Raw genomic sequence first — 19,099 nt, 5'->3', positions numbered from 1 at the left:
GGCCATATACCAGGAGAAAATCATAATTCAAAAAGATACATGCACCCCAGTGCTCATTGCAGCACGGTTTACAGTAGCCAGGACATGGGCACAACCTAAAAGTCCATCAACAGATGAATGGATAAAGAAGATGTGATACATATATACAATGGACTATTACTCAGCCATAAAAAAAAAAGAGCAGGGTAATGCCATTTGCAGCAACATGGATGGAACTGGAGATTGTCATGCTGAGTGGGGTGGGTCAGGCACAGAAAGACAAATATCATATGATGTCACTTATATGTGGAATCTAAGAAAAAGGGGGTAGAAATGAACTTATTTACAAAACAGAGGTAGAGTCTCAGATGTAGAGAACAAACTTATGTTTACCAGGGGGTAAGGGGGAAGAAGGATTAATTGGGAGATTGCGATTGACGTATACACACTAGTATATATAAAATAGATAACTAATACGGACCTACTGTATAGCACAGGAAGCTCTACTCAATACTCTGTAATGGCCCATGTGGGAAAATATATATATATTATGTCCACTCTTTATATATATATATATGTATGTATGTATAACTGATTCACTTTGCTGTACAGTTGAAACTAATACAACACTGTAAATCAACTACACTCCAATAAAAAATTTTTTAAAAGAAAGTAATATCAGTATTTGACAATTATTTCTTTTTTGAGTTGTACTAAGCGCCTATCACTCTCCCATAAAGTTGGGACAATAGTATTTACCCTGTTGTGTTCAGCGTAAATCAGATGTGATCATGTTTGTAGGAAGCACTGAGGTCAGGAGCTGCATGTAACCCTGAAGTACTGGTTAGGACTGAACCACCTTAGAGATTTTTCTCCTGAAATAGGTTTCAGAAAACTTTAAATTACAGCCCTCAGGTGTGTAAACATAATTTCCAGGACCTTTTATTCCCCCAATCGAGTATGGGTAGTTATTTATGAGCCTTGTTTCATGATATTTCCTCTTCAGCTGCAAAGGAGAGAGGGGGCGTCTGTCCTCCAGGGTCGCCTGCCTGTTTACGGATGGACAGCTAGTGTTTCACAGCTTCATCGTAGTTTTGACTATTGGCTCCCAAAGTCTTTGGGGAACGTCTCGCCTGAAAGATACTATACAAATGTAAGATCCAAATTCACATTCTTCTCCTCTGCCTGTTAAAACTTGCAGAGTCTGTGGTCGCATCGGGTTACCTGCCCTCCAGTGAAGGTAAACAACAATCCGGATGTGCCCATATTCATGCAGAATGTGTGTGTTTTAGTCGCTAATTCATGCTCACTGTAGCTGAAAGGATCCCTGCTCTAGACAGCTTCCTTTGCTCCGAGGCCCTCAGGCTGAGAAGCTAGCCTAACATTTTTGTTTTCTTTGTCTACACGAAATGAAAGCTTGCTAACTTAGATCAGACTGTGACCACTCTATTTCTGAAAGAATCTATTCATTACTCCCTGAGCCAGTGTTAATGTGGGAATTTCCCAGGAGGTAGAGCAAAAAGAAGCACTGACTCTTTTCTTTTCCTCTACAGCCATGGAACAGGCACTTACTAGGATGTGACTGTGGTGAAGTCACTGAACTTTTGAAGACCCCAATTTCCTTACCATCATTTTTAAATAGGAGCAAAATCATCCATCGAACAAACGTGGCCCAGTTGAAAACATGCTTTATAATTTACCAAAGCATAGAAATATAAAGTGTGGTTTTGCCTACCAGGATTTCTAAATCAAAAACAATATGTTTGTATAGATTAAACCAGCAGATTTGAGAAAAACAGCATTCTCGAGAAAAAATTAAGCTCTGGACTCTGAATTTTTTTTTTAATTATAAATATTAGAAGGTATTCTTCTAGTTACATTAGGCACACAATATGAATCACATGCATTACTTTATTCCTATTTTAATTCTCTTCCCCCCAAACCCATTCTCCTTGTTTTCTTTTATTTATAATTGCATGAATTATAATAACAATTAGGTACTATTTTTGTTTACCAAATGGACAAAAATTTTCAACAAGTCAGAATGTCCAATGTTTTCCATAAAATACATACTCTGAAACAGGGCTGTTAGGGGCAAAACGGATGTGATCTGCCACCAAGCAAATTAGGCCATACAGATTAATATTCCTGTAAGTTCATTGCCTTTGATGTAGCAATTCCACTTCTGGGGCACCATTCAAAGGCCAAAATTGAAGATAGTTTTAAAGATTTAGCTAGGAGGAGAAAGATCTCAGCGTTGTTTAGAATAAAGTGAGAGAGAAAGAGACAGATGCGGTGAGGGAAGAGACAGAGAGGGAGAGACTATCAATATTTTGAGAATTCTAAGATTGGTTAAGTAATGTAGTGGAATACAAAACAACCAACAATGATGATTATGACAAATATTTTTAAAGGAGAAAATAGCAGGTGAACTGGGAATTCCTCAAGGTGGTCAAGGAGAAGCCTCGAATTATGAAAAAGTGATTCCACTTAAAATGAGAAAATTTTGTGAATTAACCTTGAATTGTGTGTGTGTGTGTGTGTGTGTGTAGGAGGGGGGATGGTGAAAATGTTTCCTTGGGTCAGAGCTATTACTTTGCAGGAAAAATAGGGTTTGATTGTGTTAAGTAAATGCGATGACTTATATCATGTTAGTTAGATAGGTACATTTTACAAGGCAATGAATCCTGACGGTTATACGGTATATGACTTCAGACACCTTAAGAGAATGTGAAACAGTTCCCAGAGTGGGAATTCTCCACTGACTCTCCGCAGATAGACACTGGACACGCTGGACATATCTTTACCTCATTCCCTCCATAAAACCAGCAGAAAATGGGCAGAAGAAGTCACTCAGAGAATTCCGGTAGCTCTTGAGATTGAGCATCTGAAAAATAGATAGTAAGTAGGGAACTGGAATATTATTCTTTCTGGAAGGAAATGTGGCACATTTCAGAAGAGGGTGTACAGTATGAATATAGCAAATGGGAAAGAATATATTAGAAGACTGTGGGTCATGATAAGTGAAAGTTAAGAGTCAGGGAGCAGGAAAGCACCCAGATGGACCTCCTCTAAGATTTAGGCAATGAGCTTTTTTCCTTAGTGAGGCATAAGGTAATAAGATAATTAGACCAGAGGCGTATTTCTTATTTCCTTCTCCTCTCCTCCTGGTACTATTATTTGAATCCTTGATAAAAGATTACTTAGACCATCAACAGAATCCCATGTGTATTTGGTTCAGAGAAGGAAAGGAAAACAGTATTCGAAACTGATAAATGGTACCCAGAAACTCCTCCATAAGTCCATGATGGACATCAGTGTCAGTCTCATTGTTAACCTAAATTATACCTGGTATTTCTAATTGATAATATAGGTGATTTTATTATCATTGGTTCTCATTTCCTTTTCTTCTTCTTTTTTTTTTGCCTAATTTTTCTCTAATGATCATATATAATCATAATAAGAAAAACAAATGATCTACACTGATGATACATTTCACTTGAGGGTAATGTTCCCGGACAAGGCTGTGAGAAAGAACGACAATGTGGAAGGGAAATCACTGAACTGAGTGATAATCAAGAGTGACGCAGGAACACCAGTTGCATCGTGGGGCCCTCCAGGAGACCAGTGATACTGGTGTTGACCGTATGTTTAAAATGGTTGTATCAATAAGATGTGTCAGTGAGCTAAGATTTGAGAGTGGAACCCCTATTACTCAAGTTTAAAAAGTTTGCTGCTATTGATCACAAGATACTGTCCTGATATCCCTAAAGCTCTTCTCTTGTGGGCTATATTTGATCTCTCACACACCATGTGACAAAGAATCACTTAGACCTTGTGTGGTAGATGTTTCTACCAGCTATTCAGGAAACAGCCAGGACTCTTCCTCCAAGGTGGGTTTTAAGGCAGAAAACTACGTGGCCTGAGAAGAAATATAACCTGTTCCACATATGCACGAATCTGTTTTGTTCAAACCTCACAACCCGCTTGGAACCACAAGGATGCCCTGATAGAAGGTCTGACAACTGGCTGGCTTACCTCCCAGGGAAAGGTTCCCACTTTATTTAATCCAAGCTTCTGTCTGGATTAATGCTGCATTTTTCATTCTTACGTGGGAGAAACTGGTGGTGTAGGTGTCAGAGGGCAGAGTGTGTTACTTAGAAGTATTTCGTTTCAGGTTCATTCACAACCTTTTATTTTATCCAGCATAAGAAGCCTGCCTGGTGAAGATGTTAACGTTTAGGTGTCTCTGCTTTTTTCCCAGGATTTGTGGAATTGTGAGAGCTGGAAGTGAGATGAGCTGCTTGTGTGAAGAAAAGAGAAAATTCTTATGTTAACTTTCCTATTCCTTAGGAAGGTGGTAACAAGAATATAGCTGTATATCCCATGTGAAATGGAAATCACTGATCCTACTAGACTATCCATATCTGAGATAACATAGCACAGACCAATATAGCAGATTTTTTAGTATTTTTTTTGGAATAGATGCTTTAAAATTCTATTGTTCGAGCTTGGGATATTTGATTTTCAACATAATTTTCAAGTTGATCACATGTGTTTTTATCTTTCTGGGCCTCTTACTTATATAAGTAAGTGATAAGTGAATATATTAAAAATCTTCTGACAGGATTGTTTTAAATAATAGATGAAAGTATCTTTGTTGGCTTGTGATTATAGTTTCATTAGAATTCTCTTTATTTGTTCCTGGGGAATTTTCTCTTGATCCCTATGTGGGCCTGAAGCTTGCTCTTTTAGAAGTGACCATGATTCTTAATGCTTTTTTTTTTTAAATCAAAAACAAATGACATGTAGCATGTGTGACCCCTTCCGTGCTATATCTTGTTTACTGTTTCTTTCTTCCTGTTAGATTAGAAGCTCTTTGAGAATAGGGATATTTTTCTGTTTTAATCCTGGCACATAGTAAACACAGAGTAATTATATGTTTAATACATAGATAAAATACATTAGGATGTAATGTGATAAATATAATATACTATATGTAAGTAGAAAGTGCTCCAGGAACCCAAGGGAGGAATAATTAACTAGGTGTAAGAGAGTAAGAACTTGCTTACGTATCATTTGGGGCTCTGTTTTAACTCTAAGACTCAGCCACCTTGTGATGACAAGGAAAGTACCTTCCTTTCTCAGGGACTTATAGGAAGAAACGTGGCAAGTGGAAGAATTGGTAAAGCATTTAGAATAGACATGGTCCTACTCTCGCACTGGGCTATTTTCGGTGTCCAGGAAGCAGCATGAGCTCACCTCCTGATTGGAAAAAGTGGCTTAAACAGAAGAGAGGGGCTGTGCTTCCAGATAAGCATGGGGAAAAAGTCTACGAATGGAGCTAAAGAGGAACATGGAAAATAAAAAGCAAATGGAAAAGTGTAATAGAAAGGAAGAGAGTAGTAAATGGCATATATTTTGTTGCTATTAGAACGTAAATTTTGATTTATGTACACACACACACACACACACACACACACACACATCCACACACACCCCAACAAGGTCAAAAAGAAGAAAACTGTCTTGAACATTCCACTCTAAAAGGCCTATGGAACGCGATTTTCTTAATGGAGATATGTTAGGTAATCTTACTTCAGGAAATCTTGGCTAGAAGAGGATTCCATTTTGAAGTTTATAATATAGGATTGTTGACTATAATCACCACAAAAAAGAAATGATAATTACATATGTGATGTGATAGAGGTGTTAGCTGATGTTACAGTGGGCATTGTATATTATATATCATATTACAATATGTAAGCATTTCAAATCAACATATTTTACGCCTTACACTTACACAATATTATATGTTATATTTCAATAAATTTTTTTTTAAAGAAAGAAGATTCTACATGATGCTTTGAAGAAAAGTTCCCTTTATGCTATTGATGGGCTGTGAAAGCTTAGGCAAGTCACTTAGACTAAACCCTAGCACAAAGGTCTATGAGAAAAATAGAAAGGAAGTAGCAGATATCAACGTTACATTCTTTGAAACACTATAAAAATCAAACTATTATTGTTTTCCAAACTGAGTGCCATACAAAGGAAGCATAATACAGGGTAGATGTAAGTGGACAGAACATTATTTTTAACATTGCTCTACTGAGAGGGTGACTCAGAAAAATAAATTTGATTCTACCAAATATTAAGGGGTTGAGCCAGAATTAGAGTACAGAGGACACGTGTGCCCTGTGGAATTAGTTGCTTTGAAAATCATTAACAAATGAAAATATACAATATACGATATGAGTCAAATTCTGTTATAAGCAAAGTGCGTTATAAACAAATTGCATTATAGGCTGGGACTGTGCAAATGGCTGCGTATTCGTTGTTTTCTTCAGATTTGACTTCAGTAAATTTGGCCAAGAAGCCTATTGAAAATTTTCAGAAGTCTGTTGTTATAATACCTCATGTTGCAGATATTTAACTACTCTTGATTTCCTTTTGATTTTGGCAATCAGTATTTTGTTAACTGATCAATTAATTAACCCAACAAATCATTTATGAGTACCTATTATTTTGGTTTGGGGTTACAAAGATGAATATGCAAATAGCTCTGCTACCATGGTGTGCCCAGTACGATGAAAGGACCAACATGTTAACAAATGATTAGATTTATTGTAAGATAAAAACAATGTGGTTGACATATTGTCAGTGGTATGTAAGAAGCAATTTGAACAAAGGGATAAGATTTTTAGGTGGTTGGATGTAAAATGTGAACGTTATAGTTCAGGAACTTAGATTTTGCAAAAGGGTAAATTGAGTGTCGGCAAAATGTTGAAGGCTATCACTGTGATCTGGCCCTGTTAATGCTGAAATTCTCAGTAATGTTTCTGAACTAGTGAAAAGCCGAGAATGATTTCTGATGGACGGTGGTGAAGGGGCCTCATTTCCATATCGTATGACTTCGAAACTCAACCAAGACTGAAAGCAACGATGTCAGAACACGAAAGCTGAAAGAAGCATGAAGAAGTGTGGAATCCATGAGAAGCCCCTTCTACTGCATCAGAACCTGAAACTAAGGCCATTTTGGACAGATCTTTAAGCCTTAGAAGGGCTGTCAGCTAATCACTGCAGTACAGTATGGTGGAGGATATTCGGAATATGAGGACACAAAGGAGAGAGTGCCTGAGACCATTTCCTCACCTTATCAGGGACACATCTTATATGTCCATCTTATGTGTGGATTAACTGTCCACAAAATCATTCTGGTTTAAATTCATTTCTCATTAAAAACTGCTGTCTTGTCACAAAACCAAATAAATTAGGTTACTTCCAAACATGTCAATCCAAGTGCTCCTGGAGCAATGAGTAACACATTTATCTAAGATCCTTACCTGAGAGGCAAGAACACCACCACCCAAGGAGTGTTTGAGGAAGGGGGCTGGAAGAAAAAAAAGAAAGGACACCAAGAGAAATGCTGAAGAGAACTTTGAAAGAAACAGTATCTCTCACTCCACCAAAGAAAAAAGGGTATCAAGGGAGGACTGGCTGATATACCCAATTCTTCTAGTTTTGGATTTTCTACTAATATATTTCAGGAGGATTCCAGGCAGAATGGGCAAGGTAACCATTATATTGGCAGTGTAATATTATTCTTCCAATCCCCAGAGTCAATGAAATTACTTTGCTACAAAGAAAATTCTGGGAAGGTCATGGTTATGCTACTTTTCTCACTTTAAAAAATGTCTTTGGTGTGTGTGTATGGAAGGCGGAAATGTACACAGGTGCATAGAAAAATCAACTATGCTTCTGGTATTTTTGGTCTGTACAAGGACACACTGTTCTCTTTTACTTTGGCTTTCTTTTTTTATTTATTTTATTTATTTTTTTGCTGTACGCGGGCCTCTCACTGCTGTGGCCTCTCCCGTTGCGGAGCACAGGCTGTGGACGCGCAGGCTCAGCAGCCATGGCTCACGGGCCCAGCCGCTCCGCGGCATGTGGGACCTTCCCAAACCGGGGCACGAACCCGCGTCCCCTGCATCAGCAGGCGGACTCTCAACCACTGCGCCACCAGGGAAGCCCATTGGCTTTCTTTGATTTTCCTACTTTGTCCCTAATCCTTAGTCCCATTTCTTCGTAAGAAATAACTACTCAAATTATATACATAATATATAATATATGTACATATACATAAATAATAATTTTGGTATTTCATATCTATATAGCTTTTGATATGCAGGAAGAGTATTATGATATACATTTCTCACTTATTTTCCACTCAGAATTATATTTTTTATATTTATTACTTTAGGTACCTCTGGTATCTCTAACCACTGCACATTTGCCTACTAACACAATCCTAGTTTGCCTACAAATCCTCACAGTATAACTAATGCCATGGTGAACATGTTTGTCCATTTCCCTTAAAAGATTTGTTTTTGATTTAGGAGTTTAACACTGGGCTTCGGGGCTTATGAATATTGATTTACACTAAATGTTGCAAGATTGATCACCAATTCGACTGCTAAAATTTACACTGCTACCAGCAGGGCAAGAGATTACTTGTCTTCCCAAATCCCTGCCAATACGTGGTGGTAGCCATCACCATAATGTTTGCCCTGTGGATGTGGGAAAATGATACTTTACTGCTGTATCCTCTCTTTCCCAGCACAGAAGCTAGAATTTAGTGGATACTCATAAATGAATACTGAACATTGTGAACAATTGAACAATATACATGTGATTGAAAGGTAAAACACTTCAGTCTGAAATAAATACTTCTGTGGTTTTATAAATATGAATTTAGTAAGCTTAAAGGATTTCAATACTTGGGAAAGTTACATCATTCTGAGCCAACTTTTTGGAGCTCTCTGGCAGACATGTCTAGTCTAGCAGAGGTCAATTGCCATTTGGATCCAATATTTTATATGCTATTGACTTTAACAGCTTAACATTTCTGCTAGGGTTTTTCCCAATACATGAAATAACTATGATTTAGTGTCATATTTATGGCAGTGTAAATTTTGTTTTTTGGTTTTTTTGCGGTACATGGGCCTCTCTCTGTTGTGGCCTCTCCCGTCGTGGAGCACAGGCTCCGGGTGCGCAGGCTCAGCGGCCATGGCTCACGGGCCCAGCCGCTCCGCGGCATGTGGGATCTTCCCGGACCGGGGCACGAACCCGTGTCCCTTGTATCAGCAGGCGGACTCTCAACCACTGCGCCACCAGGGAAGCTCTGCAGTGTAAATTCTGCATATGCAGCAGACATACTTTCTTGGTTGTCTTCCTTATCCATGTCCCACTTTTATGAGAACTGACTCTTCCTGTACTCACAGAAGCACGGCCATCCAAATGAGTTGCTGTCTATAAGTGGCTGTTGCTAATTGGACCAGGTATCAACACATAATCTAAGCAAAGTATCTCAGTGATTTCGATATTAAAGGGTAGTTGCTAGCCAGAGGGAATTCCCCCTCTCTCAATAGCTGACACAGACCGACAGAAGAGAAAGAGTGTTGAAGTTTATCTCGGCAGCCTGTGAGTTCCGTCGAGAACTCTTTCAATCTTCTTCCAGTTAGAAGAGAGAAACCACTTCTGTGCAGCAGTATTAATAAGGCAAGAGCAAGTGTTTCTGCTGCCCAGAGCTGCCCAGAGAACAAATGTAGTGCTTTTTTCTGATGACGGTAACTTAGCATATCTGTGTTAAAAACAATTGCCCTCCTATCCATGCTAAATATTACAAAAAAATTATACCTATGACATTGTTAAGAGGGCATGCTGATGAACTTCTGTTCATTTAGTCAGTAGTCTAAGGATCCTCCACGAGGACAGCCATTAATGGTTGCGTGTAAATTTGTGAAGGCTGGGTTAAAAAAATTTGAGTTCAGTTTCCTCAGGATAAATTAAATTAATTAGATTCTGTCCTAGGAGTATAGAATCTAGACATAGCAGTTTTAATTAGTCACCATAAGCAGTGTGACTTTGGTGGAAGACATATAAATTAAGGAGCTATAGGATGTCCGAGTTCATCAGAGGATATGGAGAAGATTAAACTAGGTTTATAGGAACGGAACACATAGTTAGTATATATATGTAAGCTCATGAGGAATGGCAGATATCTTGACCAGTTTGTCAGGGGCTTAGAAGGAGAAAAATTGGAAGACCAGAGAAAAGGAGGCCTGAAGTAGAGGCATTTGGATGTTATCCATGGGAGTAGTCACAGGTGTGGAGATCTTTGTACCACAAGTTAAGCCACCAGAGAGCAAGTACTTTTAAACAGAAACAACCAAGTAGATATAATGATGGAGCCTGCTGATGACTCAAGCTGCCGTCCTGTGTCATTGGCCACTCTAGTGCTGACACAACGAGCATATGGAAGGAGGAACTATTGGGGCATAGACAGAGGTTATGCATGTGGCCCCAACATGAGCTCCCATTCACAAAATGTTGATCTAGCTATTGTCTCTGACAAGTGTCCAACCAGTCAGCAGCAGGGACCGATTCAGCATTCTCCAACATTGCATCATTCCTTCAAGAAACTAATCCCCCGTTTGAGGGCAAGTTGACTACATTGGGTTTCTTCCACTACGGAAGGAGCAGTGACTCATTCCATTGACCGGAATAGGTACAAGGTTGCCTTTAGTACCGTTAGTTTACTTTTGCTACCCTCAGAGCCTCAACTAATATTATTTCAGGACTTGCAGAGTATTTGAACCACTAACATAGGATCCCACAGACTACTGTAACAGACCATGAAATCCATTTTACACCAAAAAGGAGAGGTAATGAGCACTTGACAATGGAATCCAGTGTTCGTACCATCTGTTGCACTGCCTGTAAGTTTTTGATCTGATAGAATGATGGAATGCCCTGTTGAAGCCACAGATGAGCACCAGGGATAAAGTCTCGTGAGGAACGGGAACCATCCTCCTGGGTTGATATGTACGTTAACTTTACATGATACTGTGCCCCCAACAAAAGGAATGCATAGGTCTAGGAACCAAGGTGTGGAAGTAGGATAGTGGGAAGTGGACCCATTTAACACTATTTCAATTATTTGCTTAAGGAATAATTTGTGATTTCTATACCCACAAACGTGGGCTCGCTACACTTTCCGGGCCTAGAGGTCTTGGTTCCTGAAGGAAGAGTGTTTATACTAGGTAAAACAGCAAAAGTCCTACTAAAATTTAAGCCATAGCTGCTGCCTGAGTTTTTGGGCTCCTTACCTTTAGTGAATAGCACATGAGAAGAACAGTCACCATCCTAGCAAGGAGGAATATGTTTGGCATAGAAGTGATCCATATCGGTGTCTCTCATTATATCTCTGGCCAATTTTTATTACAAGTGAAGGGGTACAGTATTTACAGCCTGAAAATAGCATGGTGGCCAGGCTCACACCCTTCAGGAATAAGGTTCTACGTCACACAACTAGGTAAGCCACCTAGATCTGTAGAGGGGCTAGCTAAGGGGAAGATGTATCTAGAACTGATGGGAGAAGAAGGAGATAATGAGCAGCGTGATGCCAGCTTCAATTGGACAAGGAAGGCTATTGGGAGAGGAGACCTGTAGTTGGCCCTGCTAAACTTGTTTTGATATGTTTCCTCCATCAGGAGACCAGCCAGTGTCCTGGAGGAGCTGCTCTGGAACTTGTTTAAAGAGGGGGATCTAGATGCTGCAGAGAGTAGCCTATAGTGGACTCTGCCACCTTTCCCAGATCCAGCTGCATGATTAAAAGACCCATTCCCCAGATCCTGGGAGCACAGCTGAATGACAGCCCTAACCTATTCATTCTCCCTGGAAGTTGCCTGGTTTAAAAACAGCCACCTTATGAAGAGCACATCTACTTCCCAGAGGCAACTTACATATCATGATGGCTTGATGTAGGGATATCAAACACTGCTCCTTCACTCCAATGCAGGAGGACTGGCAATAACTATTCCATCTTCAGAGCTCCTGTGGGCTTGGCTGAGGTCCAGTGTGATTGAATCATTACCCAACTTCTTCCTCTGCCCAATTAGGCTACTTTCCCTTTCTTAGATTTAGTCCTACCAGTACTCCCTTATAAACTTCCTGCAGGCTAGTTTCCATCTCAGGGTCTACTTCGCCAGGAACCAAGTCTGCAATAGTAGCCATTAATTAATTAATTGATTGATATCTAAGTGCTTTTAAAAAAACATGTTGAAGTCTCCAGCCTGCTAGAGGTTGCTTGCTTTAAAATAACAATATCAAAGTACCTGCTATTTCAGATATATTAAAAAGTTATGGAATTTTCCTCTATAGAACTATCTCAAAGAGTTCTCTTAACATTTTGTTATCTTTTAATATCAATTGTTGATATCTATATAAAATAGCAAAGGAAGGGTGGGGAAAGAAATGAAAATTTTTTCAAATGCGTGCTAATTATACTCTTGGCGATATATTATCATATACGATCTCTGTAACAGTTGTATGAAATAGATATTCAAATCAAGTATTTCTTTCTCCATTATGTAGGTATCTCAGAGGTAGCTATCTGCGAAGGCAAAGAAGCTTAAGCTTTGGGCCTGTAACTTACATGGGCTCTTTCGAAGATTCTTGTAGGAAACATAGCACTGCATACTTGGTTGTGCCTGTAAATTTTGCAAATTGTGTTTTTTAAAATTAGTTTTCTAAAAGGGGGGCTCACAATTTATGTAAGTTTCAGGCCCCCCAAAACCTGGATCTGACTCTGGTGCTAGTCATTGCTTTGGATTTTTTCATATTGGCCCTATGCTTGTGCAAATTAGGCATTGGCTCTAAGTGAGAGCCAGCATTAATTTTACTCCATTGATTTTTCTGATCAAAGTTTTGGGTAAAAGCTTAGCTTCTTTCATTGGATTTAGATGGCTGTTCCTCTAGCACCTCCATTATTTTTTCAGGACAGAAATACCAGGGCTCCGCATTATCAAGATTACTAGGTTTTCAGCCTAAAACTTTTCTAATCACGTAACTGTGCTGGAGCAGGTTGACAGAATGTGAAGAAAATTGGCCTGCACACCAAGAAAATGCTTCCAATAAGTTTCCTCTGACCCTAGGAGTGTGAGAGCAGGACTTGAAAGTGTTTCTCTGAGCGTTTGTCTTACTCCATATAAGAAACTATAGCTTTCAGCCAAATCTCTCTTCCAACCTTGTTTGCTCTTGGAAGCTTTATTTTCTGGCCCAACAATTTCCCCTGTCATTTATCAACAAGGCATGTAGCCATTGTCACTTAAAGGTACAGCATTGACTCTAACAGCAATGATGAAAGCTGATTTGAAATCTTTAAATAAAACAAATGAATTTTTATATGTTACCAAAATTGATAATAATGCACATCAAATTCTTTTAAAGCAGCGCTATACATTGGGGCCAGCTTCCTGCCATTGAGCAAAATATGACGATGAATATAATGAAGAGTATTGTTGAATTTGTAAAATAATTTTTAAATTATTTTCAGTTAAAATTAGCATTGGTATTTGATTCTCCAGGTTTTCAACACATGATATAAATAGTCTGACAAAATTTCTCCCTGTTTTATAAGTGTACATTTTCAAAGCATATAAATATGGCTTAAATAACTTGTTTAAATACTTTTATTTTTTTCTTTCTTTTTGAGGCGAAGTTTGGGACATCATTATCTCTGAGTCCTTCGTCATGGATCCTGTTCATCTCCAGACCCTCTCCAATTTTCATCAGATGCTATGATCATCTCATACCAGGTTGGGCTTAATTCCACCATTTGTACCTGCCTCTTACACTTTTAAAGGTCATCTTAAACAATACAGATCATGGTTTCCTGACTTAGCATCCTCCAACCCTTGGTTCAACAATAGACATCAAGGTCTCAGTAAAACCCCTCAAATGGAATCCAAAACCATACATATCTGTGCATTTTTTCTTAAAGCGTTTACAAACAATTAATAATCTCCTATAAAAAATATTTTATGTTAATTCAATACTTCAGCAATATGGAGATGACCCATTTACTCTTTTTTCATGAAACCATAATGCTTTGGTGTTGGTTTCTAAATTTAGTCGTAGTTTATTTGTTCAGAGAAAAACAATTTTCTCTTAAGTATATTTCAGTTGAAATTCAAAAACTGACTGTAATCACCATTTCCCACAGAAATGGCCAGCCTCAAAGGTTGTGCCCCTGTGAGGTGGGTAGAGAAATACATTTCTCACCCCAAATTTATCCCTTTAATCCACTCTAAATCAGGGAGTCTTAGCTTTCTGTTTTCAGACTTTAGAAGGCATAGTGTGTATAGAAAGATGAATGTGGCAAAGGTTAGGAAAACACACAACAAGAGTGAATCTCACTGGAAAATACATTTTCTGTCTTGAAGTAATATTGTCTTTATTACACTTAGCACAGAGGCAGGCATTATTTTTGGACAGGGTCATTCTACGACCTTATCCCATACTCAGATCCCAATAATATTTTAATGACAAGAAATCCAAACACTTACCAAGACAAAACAAACTTCATGATGGAACAATGGAAAATGGATATTATACAAGAAAGTGAAAGTTCAATACTCTCCTCTCAGGCAAATTAGAGAAAATGGGGTTAATTCAGTGAGATAAGCCTGTAGACTAAGACCAAATATTTTTAAGATATCCATTCTCTCCAACTTAATTTATAAATGTAATATAATCCCATTTAAAATTCCAATAGGATGCTTTAGCTGAAGGGATTCTAATTACTTTTAATTCAATAAAGGTAAAATAACACGACACACAATTGTTTCCCTGAGATGGGAACGCTTCAAACTTATTCTTCTAGGTTTTTTTTAAGCACATCATCTTTATGCTTTACTGAGTACTGTTTATAGGTCGTATCTCTTCTATAAAGCTTTTGGTAATTTTTTTCAACGGAAGTAATCGCTCTTTCATTCCTTATTCCCATGAGCAATTTATCTGTACCTTTCTTTTTTAGCATGTACTAATTTCTACCAAGGTTATATTTCTGTGCATTTTACCACCCTACTCTACTGCAAACTCCATCATGGCAGTGTCAATATTCCTAACGTAGCCATCCAAGTTGGCTGCTGTCTCCTGAGAACACTGGCTTTTCATTAAGAATGTCCTCTTGCCATTTACTTTCTAAGCTCTAGTCCTGCGACAGACCTTCTGTTAGAATGTGTGCTTTCATCATGACTATAAAAGTTTTCCAAAAACCAGTCCCCAAAGAATGATTTTCAGTGGCTGTCCAGTGCCAAAAGGCAGAGGTGTGGTTTTTCAGAGCATTCCCCCAGCTCCATTGCCTTGCAAAACTCTGCTGCCTTCCCGTTAAAGAGTTGGCTGTTCCAAGCAGGCAGAGCTCTCCCCACTCTCCCCCTAACATAGTGGGGAGAACATGTTTCGCTCTTTGGGATGTTATGCTTTTTGTCTTGCAGGGAGACAGGCCCAAATGATATCAGTTTTCAGCAAGTCTCTGGCTGCCATGAGGAAGCAGAGACTGTCAACTTGTTGCTTCTCCCAGATGAAGCCAGAAATGTATCTACGGTGGGAGGTCCCAGGGTGTGCTCTGTGGACTGGTTCACTCAGTGTGGTGGGGAACAGCATGTGCTCACGCCTTGGTAATGACTTCTCCTCCCCGTGATGTTCTCATTTCTCCAACCCTGTTCTGCTGTGGCCTCCCAAGTCTGCTTGGCAGTTATACACAGTGGGTATATCTAGGGGCTGCTGATAGAAAAAAAATGTTTCTAAAATCTGCTGATTTAGACAAGGAAGAAACTTGTCCACATTTGACAAAATTCACTATTTTGAAATTTAATGTAAAAAAATAAAGGGTTTTTTTCAGAATTGAAACTGAAGAAAAGTGTCATGACAAATTAAGTTCAAGTTAATTAAGTCATTAACTAATAAATTAATTCCTTCATTCATTTATTTAAGGGATTTTTATTGCGCCAACTCCACGTATAGAGTTAGAGGGAACTCCTTATCTTAATAGTTGCCATATCTTTGTAAGACAATCCCTGACCCAAAGTGCAAGTTTGCATAGTCCCTGGTGACTTATAATCAATTATTCTAAAGGGCTATTTCAGTCCCCTTTCAACACACAAAGTCACTATCAAAACTGAGAAATAAAGGTGTAAGTGAGAGTTTAACATTCTCTCTAGTATTGTAAGACTATCCTTATGTTGTTCAGTTTAACATATTTGTAGTGTGTGGCTGAACTAAAAAAAATTCACATTTTACTGTTAAATATTAACATAGTCCACTGTTATGTTTAGCAGAAGATAAAAATGTTTACTGATAACTCAGGGCAATGGTTTCCAAATTCTGTTTGCTGCCTAAATATTCCACCCCCCCCAACACACACACACAACACACAAAGGATGTTAAATACCAAATCATGTCAAATACCAATATTCATCAACTGAATTATATTAAATACCAGTATTTATAAATTGACTGTTTAAATATTTATCAGTTGAATTACATTAAATACCAGTATTTGTAAACTGACTGTGGGAACTAAAGCCAGACCTCCTTCTTATCATCTTCTAATCTACTCAACATTGTACATCTGTTACCTACACGAACCCTAGGATTCTACACAGAATCCACACCACAGGTCCCTAAGTTCTTCTAAGCACTCTTATATCTGTGAATCTACAAAGTATAATAATGACTATCAAATTATACCAACTGCAGCATTACCTTAAGACATATTTAAAAGAAAGGAGGCATGGCATAAATATCAGTGATGATAATATTAACCAAAATTTATTGTTTGTTTTTGGCCGGCATTGCATTAAGTACTTTATTACATCATTATCATATTTATTCTTCATAATGACCTCCTTATAATGTAGGTACCATTTTTACCTCTATTTTACACTTAAGTAAGCCTGGGGTTACAGATTTTACGTAACTTTCCCAAGGAAACACACAGTGTCAAAGATAAAATTTGAATCTATCTGATTTTATATAACTTCTTGCCAGTAATTTTATATCACATGTTAGAGTCTCTTTGTTAGACTCCTAAATTTCCATAGTAGGATGTCAGCATTCCCAGATCTATTTGGTTAAATGTAAAAATCCACTGTAATTCAGAGCTAAAAAGGTTACTGTAATATCATGCTGTGATAGGGAATATGAATTCCAGCTGTTACTGACCTTGTTTGCAAAGCAGAAATAGAGACACAGACATAGAGAACAAATGTATGGATACCAAGGAGGAAAGTGGTGGGGTGGGAGGAATTGGGAGATTGGGATTGACACATATACACTATTGATACTGTGTATAAAATAGACAACTGAGGGGAACATACTGTATAGCACAGGGAACTCTACTTAATGCACTGTGGTGTCCTAAATGGGAGGGAAATACAAAAGGGACCTGATATATGTGTACGCATGGCTGATTCATTTTGCTGTGCAGTAGAAGCTAACACATTGTAAAGCAACTATACTCCAATAAAAATTAATTAAGAAAAGGAAAAGCCAAAATAAAAGATTTGAGGTTTATGGAAGATCATCTGAAGACCATGCAGTCTATTTACTCTTTCAGAATTTCCACCATTTAACTATGCATCAAACAAGAGTAGGAGAATTTTTAGGTTGTGATAAACAAAAATTTTCACCTGAACACTTTGGAGAAAATGCGTCACTAATTAAAATCGTACCTACAGAGAGACATTTTGGTTGAATTTTGCGTTTGTTTAGTTACACTATAAATATATTGAGTTTGAGGCTATGGTATGATAGACATGTGAAAATTTCCAATATTTCTTGGAACAATGTATTTGAAATTAAAGAAAGAAGGTCAGAGCTGTGAGTAAGGATTTGGTAGTTTGCTAAAGGGTGATGACAGTTGAAGTTATCAGCACAGAACTTTCAGGACAAAAGAAAAAGAAAAAAAGAAGCTAAAAACTACATGTCCCAAACTCCTTTGCCAAGGATGATGTGAGATACAGATCTCCTTCCTGCTACAATTTCTGTTAACAAGGAATAGTATGAAATGTGGCTGTTTAGAAACAGTTGACTCTTCAGATTCAGTTTTCTGGTAGCTTGAGCCTACCTTCAAGAGTACGAATGGCATTCGTAATAGTGTAAGTAGCGGCGCAGAACAGCATCCTGACCTCTGAGTCCTATCAGTGATGATGTGCTCTTGGACTCAGTAGTACAGTGGTGCCCTTTTTGATTGGCTTCCTGTCCTCCAATCATTTGATTGGTTTCCAGTCCTCCAATCAAATGATTTTGTAAGCAACTAATTCCCAGTGTTCGTACCATACTGCTTGAAATATGTAGAGTGGCTTGTTTCTGTGCTGGACTCTGACGGACACAATGGTCAACAGGACCATGTTTTGCAAACGTGAATCAAAAGTAACAAAAATTGAAAAATATCCATTGCTTTTAAAAATTAAGAGTTACCTAAATGTTATTGAGGAAACAGCTTTGGTAGAATGGTGAGGATGAATATAATAATTACGGCGGTGGCGATGATGATATTAACACTTATTGAGTGCTTATTGTGTGACAAGCACTCTTCTAATTGATCATCTATTTTAATTCAATTAATCCCACAGTTACTCTTTGAGGAATGTGTATTATACCCCTGTTTACAGAGGCACAAACTGAAGCATCAAGATTTTATATATATACATATGCACCTCTATGAGAAAATAATGTAAAAAAGAGTGGATATATGTATATGCATAACTGATTCACTTTGCTGTACAGCAGAAACTAACACAACATTGTAAATCAACTAGACTCCAATAAAAATTTGAAAGATAAAATATTTTTCTTATAAATATCAAAGGAAAAAAAAGATTTTATATTCAGGGCCCAATACCACACAACTATAAAGAACCGATGATCTAATTGGAAATCGTGCAATCTGACATACAGATGTGTGCTTCTAATCACTGTCCTATTCTGCCTCGAAGTGTAAGAGTACAGAGTTTAAAGGAACAAAAAAATTATAAAAAGCAAAAGATAAGACCAGGCGCAAGACTTTGTGTATAATGGTAGTCAGCATGTAAAATGTAATAAGGATCACAGGAAAATGGACAAATGTTGAGCCAGATTTAGAAAGAGAGTGTAAGTAGTGGACCGTAAATCTCCGTAGTGGGGCTCAAAAGCAGCAAGTATGAGTGTACTTGGAGAGTCTGAAATGAATTCAATATGATGAAGCAGAAAGACTTTACCGCCTCTATGACCCTGG

The sequence above is a fragment of the Phocoena phocoena genome, chromosome 17, assembly GCF_963924675.1.
Source record: "Phocoena phocoena chromosome 17, mPhoPho1.1, whole genome shotgun sequence".
NCBI classification, from domain to species: domain Eukaryota; kingdom Metazoa; phylum Chordata; class Mammalia; order Artiodactyla; family Phocoenidae; genus Phocoena; species Phocoena phocoena.
Note: the sequence above shows the minus strand (reverse complement) of the source record.